At 43.5% G+C, this 14,132-nt stretch overlaps 1 protein-coding gene across 6 annotated transcripts in view; it reads right to left on the bottom strand.

Annotated features, from left to right (window-relative positions):
• Positions 1-14,132, bottom strand: part of KANK1 (KN motif and ankyrin repeat domains 1) — a gene marked incomplete at its 3' end in the record, with an annotated part of 179,362 nt that overhangs the window by 156,691 nt on the left and 8,539 nt on the right. For 3 of the 6 annotated variants that reach the window (XM_081152474.1, XM_081152477.1, XM_081152463.1), the window contains exon 2: positions 5,142-5,228. The exons of the other annotated variants lie outside the window; for them this stretch is intronic. The remainder of the gene's footprint in view (positions 1-5,141; positions 5,229-14,132) is intronic. 6 annotated transcript variants of the gene reach the window in all.

Below are 14,132 nucleotides of genomic sequence, written 5' to 3'. Positions count from 1 at the left end.
AGCATGTTTTCTCAAAATACTTCCATTTTCACAGGTCGAAAGCAGTCAAATGCCAGCGTTTTCGTATAGTAAAACAGTAGAAGAAAGATAAATGATCTATAAGTAGTTACTTCTAAGGGGAAGGAGTCAGACTGGGAGAGGTGTGGCAGGAACTACTGTTTTCACTCACGATTATTGTAGGAAATCTTGATTTTTATTTATTTATTTTAAAATATCTTTTTATTGATTTCAGAGAGAGGAAGGGAGAGAGAGAAATGGAAATACCATTGAACGGCTGCCTCTTGCACACCCTGTACTGGGGATCAGGCCCACAACCCGGGCATGTGCCCTGACCGGGAGTCAAACCTCAATCTCCTGGATCCTAGATCGATGCTCAACCGCTGAGCCACGACGGCCAGGCAAAACTTGGTTTTTTTAAAGTATACAAACACACATTCAAAACAATGCTAAAATTTTTCAGAGTTGATGTTTAAGGTTTTTCACACCTGAGAATCAAACATAGACTAATTTGCACAGCACAGTAATAAAAGCCGTATTTCAGACAGCATCTAAGTCTATGATTTTTAGGTCTACTGCTGCTGGTACTGACCACCAACTTCTACCACCTGCGGGTTGGGGACACAGGCATCACCTGGCTAACAGAGCAGAACAGACTTTTTGAATACTTTTGACAATCCAATGTGGAGTCACTGTTAGCCATGACAGTTAAGTCAAGTACTAAGTCAAGATTGAGCTAATGGGGTGGAACAGGAACACCCTTGGGAGGGGTCCAGTATACCCAAAACCACAAGTCTAGCCACTCGGATAAGGACTCCATCTGGACACTGATATGAGTGAGTCCGCCACCCACTGTGGGCTATGAGAACTCAGAGCTCCGGCCGTTCCACGCTCAAGCTTGGCTGTCCCAGGGGTCACCCTCGGAGCCCTGCCGGACTTCTAGTCCACCGGATGCACGCTGCCACTGTGGCTGCCTGGCTTGAGACTGAGACTCACCTCTCCACTGCGAGGTCACCAGTGACAGGGACTTCGTGCTGGACGCTCACTCTGCTCAATTCTACCCAGTAAGCTCTCCCTCTGTGTGTAACCTGCATGTGACCCTACTGGCTTACTGGGGGGTGTCCCCTAGAGAACCTGGCATTGCGGAAAGACACGAATGTGGATGAGTGACTGACTCCCTTTGGGGATGCTCCTTGGTCACAACACTAACCCATCTGTTGAGAGAAATGCCTCAGACACGATGTGGAAGAGTGAAAGATTTTTCAGATTTTTCTCATGAACTTTGTTGTTTTTATAATCTTAAAATAACTAAGATGACAAAATAAAGTCAGGATTCCCAGCATGTTTGTGTTTCTAACACCTTACTCTTGCGGGAGGTGGTGTTAGAGACCACTGAGGGTCTTGATTTAACGCTGCGTGAGTAGGAAACCAAAGTAATTTGTAAAATCCCAGGGCTTCAGGCAATTGTACTTAAAAAACAAACCGAACTAAATCTACTGATCCTTCAGATGGCAAATTCAATTCGTTAACAGACTAGCTGTGCAGTTTCTAAGGAGTCACTGTGAAATCCCCAATTCCAGTTCCAAAGGCTGAGCAGCAGCCAGGGGAGCAGGGCAACGGGCCTAACCCTTTGCTGCTCCCTCTCCTAGATCCCGACACTAATATCACACAGACCTGCTTACAAAGAAGTCCAACATTCAGCAGAGTCAGTGACTCAAATTTGGCCAACTCAGAAACAGAAAATTCTACATATTTTTGTAATCTTTGAGACAGGACTTGCTAACACCATTCAAATTCAAAGGAGAGTTCTCCAAAAGTTTCAAGCAAAATTATAGTTCCAGGAAGATGGTTGAGCCTATGACTTTGAACACCCCCTAAAACTACCCCCATCTGAAAAGCAAGCACTAGGATATCAATTCATGTATGTCCGGACTGAACACCCTGCCATTGATTTAATCCTTTTGGGGCTCAGCCAGCAATTCCTTTTATTGAGCAGAGGCAAGCCATTCTTTCAAAGGATATTCTGTCAGAAATTAGGGTCCTTGGGTTTAAGAAGCAAGAGTTTGGGATTGACAGTAATAGTTTACAAGTATGTTAATACTTGTCTAAGTGCAATTCAATCAAAAAAAAGCCTACAGAGAAATAGAATACCCAAAATTACCGTTTCAGAACACCGATCAAACTAGTGAGTTGCACACTACCCGAAACAATGGTGCTGACCTGGCTGCTGTTCAAAAGAAAGCCAGCTATAAGCTAAGACAAACAAATCTCTTTAATAAACCACTTCTCTTTGGAGAGTGGTTTTGAATTCTTACACACCATTCCCTTCTAAAGGTTACATAAATGGTCTAACAATAAAAGGCATTGTTACTGTCAAAACATAAACAAAAATGACTACACAACAAGTTTTCACCAAGTGAAGGCTGGGGAAAGGGGGAAGGAGGGAAGGACTGCATTAGTTTACCTACATGTTGAAGCACAGAGTCACCATCACAATCGAGCATACAACAGTGTTTGCATCCTGGTAGCCAAAGCAGAAAAGGAAGTATGACTTAGACAACTTTCATAACTGGGGAGAACGAATCAAAAGTCCCTGTTCATCAGGGAAATCAACGTTTGCCTAACAGCAGACTAAAACATACACTTCCTCACCAGAGGGATTCTGAAGGCGCAGAACCCTTAGTTCACTCAACAACCAATATCTATTAAGTGCCTTCTATCTTTCCAGGCTCTGCCCGAGGAACTTGGTATCAGTCAACCAACCAGATAAAGATCTCTGCCCTGGGGACGACCCTAGTCTGCTGGGGTAGATGGACAATGAACATAGTAGGTGAATTACAAACTACATTATTATGCTATGGGACAGAAGGAAAGGAAGGGCTGGATAAGGGAAATCAGGAGTAGCAGGAGAAAGCAGATTATAATTCTGAATTTTAAGGTATTGAGATGATGACACATCAGTAAAGACTAAGCGTGAGAAGGCCTGGAGGTGAGAAGGCTGCTTCAGGCAGAGGAAGCACCAGTGCAAAGGCCCTAAGGGAAGCATGCAGGCCAGTCTGAGCTTGAGCAAGAAGGGCAAATGAAAGCAGAAACGTCGACATTCTCATAAAAATGGCAGAACCTGTTGTAGGTGGCAGGAGCAGCACCAGGTTTTAGACCAGTGGGGTCACACCAGAACCTGGATTCAGTAACCTCGGTATACTTGAGTTCTGGTTAGGAAAGAATTCAGAGCCAAGACTCCAAATATAAAAGAACGTTTATCTGGAAAATAAATGGGCTTAGGAAACAAGTTATAGAGGTAAAGGAAGGGCCCTTGGAGCTTGGGAGTGAAGAAGGTAACCGTAAGGCCCCTGGGGGTGAGGGGGGGCAATGGGAAGGGGAAGGGAGAGGGAAAGGGAGAGGGAAAGGAAGGGTCTGCTCCCAGGAGGAAGAGAGCACTGGGCGCACCTTCCTAAGGGTGTTAAGGGTGGAGAGTTTGGGGGAGGTCCCAGGGGAAGGTCTCATTATAATATTCAGCTTTCCAGGTGTGTCCTTTCAGGGTCTAGGTCTCCACTGATTGATTGACTGGTGGGCTCCAGGGGGGATGGGGTCATTATTCAGTGCTTGAGGTCAGCCTTGATGTGGTTTAGTCTGGTTTTGTTGCTTTTCTGGGCCTGGAACTGAAATACAACTAAGGCCTAGATGTTATCTCTAGGGAGGAAAGGTAACCCTGGGGACAAGGTCCCACCCTACATTTGTCCTTTGATAGGAACCAAGAACTTTCTATCCTGGTGACCTTCTGTACCTGGCCCATCAACCTTGCTCTGCTTCATGTCTGTCTAACTGCCTACCACAAACCTATCCAAGACTCTTGACAAAATAGATAACCCCCAATTCATACAAAAAAGTGTGAGGGTGAACCTGCAGGAATGGCCAAGATTCCTCCCCCCACAAAAAGTTCTGAATCTCCCCAACGTGTAGATGGCGAATGACCGATCGAGGCACTGAAGTTCTATATCTCACAGTATCATAATTTGCTCTCTTTCTTTGAAAAATTCTGATTTTGTACTTTTTAAATGGTAAGACAGACATTTCCCAGTAAGGAAATTAGCAGTAGCTCAGCAGTTTCACTTTTGAAAGAAAAATACCAGGGCATATTTACCAGGCCCTAATAAATTTTAATTTCACTGAAAGCCCCCATTTCTCTACCCTTCTCTTGACAGAACCATCTGCCTTTAATTGGCAGCCAAGGCCCTATTAACTCAAGGAATTAAACAAAAAACAGTGACCAATGAGATAGCAGTAATACATGAAAAATGAAGAACTAAAAGTCAAGAAAGTAGTAAGAGTAATTTCTTGATTAAAATTCAGATCTAGACCTTTGAGAAACAGTGCGTGGAAAGTTACCAAATTGTGGGTACAGCTTTCCTGCTCATAAAAGATTAATCAGTCCTGTACACAAAAATTGGACCTTGTTTTCCGTATCTAGGCAGATTTCTGAAGCATAACCTTTTCAAAATAAACCCTGAAATATAGATTTAATCAATTCTAAACACTGTTTCAGCATCAGCATACAGGCCATTAAACCTCTCTGAATTAAATATAGTTTGCCACTGTGGTAGATTATGTTGCTGTTTCCATTATTTGCTGCCCTCCCCAGAAGAGGATTACGCCTCCCGTTGTCATGAGACAGTGCCTGCAGATGGAAGATTCCTTATACTTCCCCACTTCACCGCTGCTAGGCTTTGCCATACGACTTGCTTCAGCCCTTGGTCATTTCCTTTCTTACCCTTTCCTACTCCCATGAGATTATGTCCCAGACTGGGGTGACCCATTCAGCCTGGATCTAGAGTAAAGACGACCCTTGGAGCAGAGCCACAGCTATCATGTAATGTGAACAAGAAGTTAAAATACACTGTCTTAAGCCACTGAGCATCTGAGGAATGAAACCAACACTTTATTATTATTTTTTAATGTTTTAAGGCTCAGTGGAGTAATTAATACCTAAAGCAGACTAATTCACTGGACATACTGCCAGTGAATTTTCAGGCTAGCCATCCGCATAACAAATATAACAAACTGAAAATAACATCTGCCTTTTTCTAAATAAAGTTTTTCTTATAAAGATGTGCTTTAGGGGGAAGAGGAAAACTTAAGTTACTGACCTTTAGAAGACCTTGAGAACAATGGTAGGTTCAAAGATGATAAAATCCAACAGCTCACCCTTCCAGAGTCCCGCAATTAATCTCTAACTGATAGGGGGATAAAACAAGAATCAAGGTTATAAACCTAACCTGCATAGTCTCCTAGCAAAAAACAAGGAAATATAATTGCCTGGGATTTTATGGGGTGTAGAAATCATTCCCCCCAAAAAGTCTAGGTTCATGTTAGCTTTTTAGTGTTAGTCCCTGCCTGGAAATCTTACTAATAAGATTTGATACAAATAGCTTTTCAAATGATCGACTAAAACTGAATTTGATGAAAATTACTAAAACTTCCCCTTTTTTTTTTTTTCCTAGAAGCCAAAGAAAAACAATGCCCAGAGATAAGACTCCTCTCATAGCTAGCTACTCTGATGAAAAACATAAATTCATTTAAAACTTAATTTCTGAAGGAAAAACATTCAACGCCACCTCTTGCAAACTTGTGATGAGGTCTTGGCAAGCTGAAGTCCCGAGAAACTCAGAAACTTACTAGGACTAAGCTGAAAGGTTGTCACATCCAGAGGCTGTATTGAGTCTGTTTTAATTGGGAGGAAACAAATGAAAAGGAGGCACAGTGGAAGGTGCCTAGTGAAAGGTAAAGGGCAATGCTAAGAAATCCCTACACGCATAAGCCAAGTCAAGGCTTACAGACCTTGAGAAATGTAAATCTCCACTTTACCTCAAGAGACTGGGAGGGAGATAATGCTACACTCTGCCTTGCAAAGTCTGAACCCTGGGCCCATGGTTCTCTCTACCAGCCTTAGCAAGCCCATAACAGAGATCAGAAAGGCTCTTTGCACAGCTAAGGTTCAAGTTAGGAACAACATTTCCTATACTTTGATACAAAGTTATAGCCAGAACATGTGACTCATCATGTATTTGGGAAATTATTCCATAATCCCAACATGGTACAAAGTAACAGCAGCTCCCTCTGCAAGACTAGTTCGTGGTGGATCTTGGAAAAACCAGAGCTCAGGGTCGCTCAGCAAGAAATTAAGGTCAAGTTGCTAGGGTGTCTTGTTTGGCAGTAGACATGAGAGTTTGATTTGGTTGGGAGAAAACAAAGAATTTCTGGGGACTTTCCCCGCCCCTTGCTCCAAATACTAGCTGAAAAAAAATGGGAGGAAGCAGACATTCAGCAGGAGAATATGTGGTAAAATGGCAACCTTTTTTTCTTCTTCTTACACACGTTTCCCTTTCTAGAAAAATCCACCTGTCCTTAGCCTTGACTGTTTTGTTTCCTACATAATCCCAGCCTCCCTGGCCACAGTGGGGAAAGAGAAGCACAGGCTAAACCAGCCAAGAGGGAGGGAGAGAGGATTACAGACAGTGAACTACAAAGTAAAAAGAAGGAGCTGGGCTTGAAATGGGAGGTCCTGATAAACAGGGGCTGGGCTGCCATCTCCTACCATGTGAGCCGAAGCAAAGAAAGATGGTCTCTAGAGAAAAGCCAAGGGTGGGTGCAAATGCTGGGGACACGTCACCACGAGTGCCGCAAAGAATCATAACTTCAGGCCCCAACTCCCCAATTCCCAGGAGGACTGGTGGGGCTACTGTGCTGTTGGGTTTCACTGGGTACCTTCCAATGAATTCCTTATTGTTGATGCTGGCTTGTTTAAGCCAGTTTAAATGAGTCTTTCTTTTCCCTCCCTCCCTTCCTTTCTTTCTTTTTGCAGCCAGTAAGCCTTACTGGTTTATTTATTTTAAAATGCTTGATCTTAGCAGGGCCAGGTGTGGCTCAGCGGTTGAGCATCGACCTAGGGTTCAGGAGATCACGGTTGATTCCGGGTCGGGGCACATGCCCGGGTTGCGGGCTCCATCCCTAGTCGGGAGCGTGCAGGAGGCAGCCGATCAGTGACTCTCTCATCACTGATGTTTCTATCTATCTCTCCCTCTCCCTTCCTCTCTCTGAAATCAATAAAGATATATTTAAAAATAAATAAATAAAATAAATTGAATAACAAACATACAGAAAAATACGTAAGTCTTAAATATTTATCATGATGAATTCTTAAAATGAACACATCCATGTCATCAGCAACAAGGTCAAAGATAGAGAACATCAGAGGCCCCTCCATACCCCTTCCCAGTGACTACATCCCCTGCACCACCTCCTGCCCTATTCTGACCATCGATTATTTTTTGTCTCTTTTTGAGCTTCATATAAATAAAATCGTATAACACGTACACTTGTTTTTTACTTCTTTTACTCAATATAATATCTATGAGATTCATCATGTTGTTCTGTGTAGCAGTAATTTGTTCTTTTTTATTGCCATTTAGCCTTTCATTGCATACCCATACCACAACTTATTTACCTATTAAGGGATATCTGGGTTGTTTCTATTATTCCAGTATGAACATTCTTGTAAATGCTTCTGGTGCACATATGCACCCATTCCTGTTGGGGGCATACATCTAGGAGTGTAAGCACTGAGACATGGCATATGCATTTGTTCAGCTTTATAGATTAGTTCAGATAGCTTTCCAAAGTGGTTAAACCAATTTACACTTCCATCAGCAGTGTATGAGAGTTTGAGCTTCTCTGTATCTCCATTAATGTTTTTGGATTTTGTTTTGTTTTGTTTGTGTGGTTTTTGTTTGTCTGTTTGTCTTGCCATTTGTGTGAGTGCATATTGGCATTTTAGCGTAGTTTCAATCTGCATTTTCCTGATGAATTTTTCTCTTTCTAAAATTAGGGTTTTGTGTGTGTGTGTATAATTGGTAACTGTTCTTCACAGATTCTGCACAAGTTGCTTGCTGGATATATGGATGACAAATATATTCTACTTTGTTATTTGCCTTTTCACTCTTAATATGTACTTCTAAATAAAAGTTCTTAATAGTCATAAACACGAGAATAAGCAAAATAGTACATGTTGCTATGAGAAACAGACCCAATCCTCTTGGTCTATACAGCCACCGATTTAAGGAAAGTTAACTATATGGGACTCAGCCTTTGCATAGGCCCTAGGCTATGACTACAGAGTTACTATCCTCACTTCCCCAAAGCTTCAGATACGGACTCACCTACTTAACCTATAGTGAGCCCAGTTTTTCAATTTATGCTTTACACCCTGGAAACATTGTTATAAATGATGAATGGTTTGCAACACCAGTCCTTAGAAGACCCATCTTATGCTTCCAGCACAGCTCAGCATAACCAGCAGTCCTGTGGAGTATTTCCCAGAAGAAATGTTCCCAGAGCCAAATACCCAACAACTCTGCCCTTTTACATGCTCCCAGGGTTCTTCTTCCATCCACTGTGGGCTACCTGAGATCACAGCCCTTTCTCGGGTCATAAGCAAACAAGACAGTTAAGATTTTTTCCCCAGGGAGTTTTATAATCAGGAAATACTATATCCTGGGTGTTCCTTTATCTTCCCTCCCTGATCTCCCCCCCTCCCTCTTCTCCTTCCCCCAAAACAAGACACACATAAACACAATGGCTTAACGATATTAATGAGTCTTTTCAGACCAGCAGAGGCAAAGGGAAACATGCCTGGCAGGAGGCAGCAGAGTTAAGACCCTAGAGCCCAAGAGTCTACCCCACTGCCCTATGCTGAACCGCCTCCCTTCAATATGATCGGACTAAAAATAAAGGTAAAAAATGGGGAAGAAATGGGAAAGAAAAAGCTCTTCTGAATCACTGAGGGTCCAGGAGAGAAAAGGAGATGCTCGGGATGAGGCAGTTTCCATGGATTTGGCACCTACAACCCGGCCTGGGACCCGGACTTAAATACAGATGTCACATGTGAGTCACGGCTGTAAGTCAGGACTCTGATCGGGTAAACAGGTGAGCACAGGTCTTTGGTCAAGGAGGAAGTGAGGCCAGAGGTTCACAACACTTTTTTCTTTCAAAGAAAATGAAAAAAGAAAAGGGAAATGATTCATAAACTATATAAACTTCAAGCTCCTTAAGCAGTATCTCCTCCCTTTCCGAGGACAGTTGAGAGAATAGGAAAGGGTGACAGTTTTTTCCATTGTTCTAAAGCAAACACTTTATCGAATCATTACGGGCTAAGAGTCCTCAAGGTCTTCTTACTCACTGTTGACTTCAAGAGGTGAACCGTTGGCACACCCTTGCCAACAGCCAGCAGACCTGCAGGACAGTGGCCCTGCTTCTGAGAGAGACAGGCTTTGGTGCTCTGGAAGGTGTGAAAAAGCTCTGTGAGCACATGGGGTTCTGGCAAAGGGAAAACAAAGGCCTTTCAATCAGGTTTTCCTCCTTTCCAGGAGCATCCAAGCAGTAGCCTTCTGTTTCCTGAGGTTGGCTAAAAGAACACTCCTCCCCACCCCCAAAAGAAAAGGTTCTCTTTCTCTATTAGCCTAAAAATAGATTCAAACTCTCCGGGGGGAAAAAAGAGTCCACTGAATTTGGGGATGGTAGCTTAGAGTGCTCTCACTCAGGCATATACCTGGCAGGTAGGGTCAAAGCTTCTTAGGACGAATCTCTTTATAACCAAAGTGTTGAAACAAGCTGACAAAAGCACGAAATCCTGATCACCTACAGGACAAATTACCATGCAGTGGGCACCGAAACCACGACGGCTGATGAACTGGGACCTTCACGCTGATGTGGCAGCCTTAGTGTTCAAGTGATGAAATGATACGCAATCAACAACTGCCACCAGGCCAGTCCATAAAAAGCCCCTGCTAGTCCTCGAATCGCTGCACGGGGCGTCCCACCCACACTGCTGTCCTTCGCAGCGTGACCAACAATTCTCAGATCCCAGATCCCACTCCAGAGCCACAACTGCTCCCCTTTCCTCCCCCACCCCCAATAAAAACTTACTAGAACAAAAGTTCATATGATTTCATTAGAGGAATAACCATACATTCCCTCAACTTTGAAAAAGAATGTTTTAAATATACAAAACTTTCCTATCAGTAACTATCTGAATCACATCTCCCACTTGTTACTGAAACCCTGGCAGGGCTAAGGAACTTAGCAAACTTCAGTAATTTCTCTCCCAACCTCCTCTCCTTGACAGGGATTCAGCACCCTCTCCTCCCCTGCTCCTGAATTATAATTCTGAAAGGAGATCACAGTGTGGTGTCTCCAGAGGCAGAGAAAGGTCAGAAGCCTGGATTCTCCAAGGACACTTTAGGTACACCACCCAGGATTTAATCCTGCCACCAAGAGGCCACACCGTACCCACAAATATCTTAAAGGTATTTAAGACTAACAATGTCTATCCCTTGATCAGCAATAATACCCCTAATGATATCTAAGGGAAGATGGAACATAGACCCTGAATAAGTACAAAACTAGCAAAACTAGGTTGCATTTTTTTTTTTTTTTTGCTAATCCTTACCCTGGGATATTTTTTCCATCAATTTTCAAAGGGAGGGAGGGAGGGAGGAGGGAGGGAGGGAGGGAGGGAGGGAGGGAGGGAAGGAAGGAAGGAAGGAAGGAAGGAAGGAAGGAAGGAAGGAAGGAAGGAAGGAAGGAAGGAAGGGAAAGAAAGAGAGAGAGAGAGAGAGAGAAAGAAAGAGAGAGAGAGAGAGAGAGAGAGAGAGAGAAAGAAAGAGAAAGAAAGAAAGAAAGAAAGAAAGAAAGAAAGAAAGAAAGAAAGAAAGAGAAAGAAAGAAAGAAAGAAAGAGAGAGGAACATTGATGTGAGAAAGAAACATCAATGGATTGCCTCCTGCACGTGCTCCCACTGGGATCTGGGATTGAGCCTGCAACCCAGGTATAAGCCCTTGACTGGGAATCAAACCAGCGACCCTTGGGTTAGTGGGGCCCATGCTCTAACCACTGAGTAACACCAGCCAGGGCCTAGGTTGCATTCTCAAAGAAGCATATGTTCCTTAAAAAGAAACAACTGAGAAGATAAAATAAATGCCCTAAATAGAAGCTATAGGACAAAATTTCAAAGGGCCAACAGGAACTAAACCAAAACAAACTCAAGCACACCAACTCCTATGTTAAGTTTCATAAAAACTACTCATTTCGGAAATGACCAAAATTTCCAGCACTGCTACCGAAGCTTCACAAGGTCCAATGTCTCCCTGTGCTGACCACCTCCCTTCTTTTTTCCTTTTAAAAATTATGCACCAAGCCCTGGCCGGGTGGCTCAGTTGGTCGGAGTGTCATCCCGTGCACCAAAAGAGCAGAAGCACTTTTCGAGGCTCCCGTTTTCATTAGTCTGAAGAATTCAATAACACATTTTCCTGACTGGCTAAAATAAGACAACGGATAGTAACAAGTATCGGCTAGAATATGGAGCAACTGGAACTCACACACCACTGCTGTGAGCGTAAATTAATAAAATCTCTCTGACTGATTCTGCTACAGCTGAACGGTGTGGCCCAACAATTCCACTACCAGATGTGCATCCAACATAAAGGTATACACATGTTCACCAGAAAACATGCACAAACATGCTCATGACAGCACTGTTCTTATTGCTCCAAGAACTGGAAACAACCCAATGGAGATCGCCAGTAGGCCGGATAAACAGTAGCGTCTTCACACAAAGTAATACAATGTAGCAATGGAAATGAACGAACCACAGTCGCCTGAAGCAAAAATGATCAATTTTACAATGTAACACGGAGCGAGAGAAGCCAAACACGTAAGAGTACACACTCTGATTCTATGTATATAAAATTCAAAAACTGACAAAAGTAATCCCTGACATTAGAAGGCTACACTTTGGGCAAGAGTGGTGAGTGGAAGGAGGTATGATGCAAAGATGATCAGCTTGGGTCTATGGCTCTATTTTGGGGAAGGGATATGAGGGAGTATTTGGTAGAAAAGCGAGTAATAGCATCACATAATATGAACAATCCCAGCCCCTAAAACGGGCTTCTTTTAATCAGTTTTTTTAAAAGAATAGGAATAAGCAGCTGTTGAGAAGAATATAAGAAAGAGAGAGAGAGAGAGAGAGAGAATGAGACTGAATGAATTCAAGCTTGATTTCTACTTTTGCTCTAATTATTTTTTCATGTTTTTCCCCAAGGTCAAAGTGAGACGGGCTAGTAAGGCAGGACAAGTGGAATAGGGAAACTGAGACAGATAAAGGGCCAAGCAGTTTACTGCCTTCTAGTAAACAGGAAATCTTAGCTTTTCTAACCAAGGACACTTAATAGTAAATGGTTTACACTTCTCCTCAACCAGAGGGTAAATAGTTTAAATCACCCTACTCAGGGAGGGAGATAGCAGAAACCCAATTAGTGCCATTGTCAACCACACCCAAGGTCAGATGAGGTTAAGGGAATAAATCTCATTTTGGCATATTAGCATAAAGCTGATGAATATTCTCCCCAAGACCTCCCCTAAACGCTTAGCCTTTAAAAACCCTCAAAAAACAAAGGGCCAGCCCTGGCCAGTGTGGCTCAGTAATGGTTGGGCATCATCACGTGCACCTGAGGGTTGCCAGTTGAAGACTCTGAGTCAGGGCACATTCTCTGGTTGCTGGCTCCATCCCTAGGTAAGGGGATGTGCAGGAGGCAGCTGATCAATGTTACTCTCACAGGGATGTTTCTATCTCCCTCTCCCCTCCTCTCTCTAAAAACCAATTTAAAAAATCTTTAAAACAAACGAACAAAAACACAAATGTCCCAGATTGCTCTCCCTCCCCGGAGCATACTCACGCCTTTCCCTTCCCCCTCTTCCCCCCCATAGGCATGTATCTCCTAAACTCTAAGGGACCCCATAAGGCTTACACCCAGGGAGCAATGGGCAGTGGCAGCTTGTGCCAGGCTAAACCTGACCCTGTCCCCAAGGTCCCCTTTTCTCTGACTCTCTAGTGAGCCAAAGCAGCCCAGCCTAGGCTCATTTCCCCAGCCCTTCCTTGTTTCATTGTCCCCAGCTTTAATAAACATCCTCTGAAAATCACCTGGACACGTGCTGTGAAATCTTTCCTGCACAAAGTCAAGAACCCACACATTACAGCAGGCCCTAAGCAGACCCCCTCAGGGCCAGGTCACCTTTCTAGTAACAAAACAGTAAAACAGAATTACCAACAGAAATCTGAACAAATTTAACCAAAACGCTAATGCAGGTATCAAAAATTTACATTCCTTGCTTCTAATCAAGCCAAAAATTATATAAAATATCAAAGGGACTTCTACCTACAATACTCAATTTTTAAACACACATGGCCAGAGACACTGGACTTGATTCTGAATGACTCTGTGAGGCAAACATTTATCATCTACTCTAAGATCATCACATATTATAGAGTTTCTCGGATGAGTTGGGATTCCTAGAGATTGACACTCCCGTGATGAACACCATCCCAGGAAGAGCTGTGGCCAAGCCTTTTATCACCTACCACAATGAGCTGGACCTGAATTTATATATGAGAACTGCCCCAGAACTCTACCATAGGATGCTCGTGGTTGGTGGCATTCTCTGGGCTTAGGAAATTGGACTGCAGTTCCAGAACAAAGGACTGATCCGATTCACAATTCTGTGTTCACCACACGAGTTCTACGTGCCCTATGAAGACTATCACAATCTCACGGAAATCATGAGAAGATGATTTCAGGGCTGGTGAAGCACATCACAGGCAGTTACAAGGTCACCTACCATCCAGATGGCTGGCAAGGCCAAGCCTAGGAGACTGATTTCACCCCACTCTTCCAGAGAATCGGGCATGACAGAAGAGCTGGAGCAAAGCCCTGGGGGCGAAGCTGCCGGAAACTAACCTCTTTGAAACTGAAGAAACCAGCAAAATTCTTGATAATATCTGTATGGCAAGAGTTTCTGAATGCCCTCTCCCTGGGACCACAGCCAGGCTCCCAGATCAGCTTGGAAGTGACATACATCAGTCCTGTGATCACACCCACATAACGAGCCCTTTGGCCAAATAAATGGCACTGCTCTGAAGAGGGTCTGACTGAGTGCTTTGAGCTGTTTGTCATGAAGAAGGAAACATGCAATGCCCACAGGAGCTGAATGACCCTGCGAGGCAGCCGCAGCTTTTTCAGGAGGCGGCCA

Source organism: Miniopterus schreibersii (genome assembly GCF_964146895.1).
Source record: "Miniopterus schreibersii genome assembly, chromosome: 11".
Taxonomy (NCBI): Eukaryota; Metazoa; Chordata; class Mammalia; order Chiroptera; family Miniopteridae; genus Miniopterus; species Miniopterus schreibersii.
The sequence above is the reverse complement of the archived record's forward strand: the minus strand, read 5'-3'. Positions and strand labels throughout refer to the sequence as shown.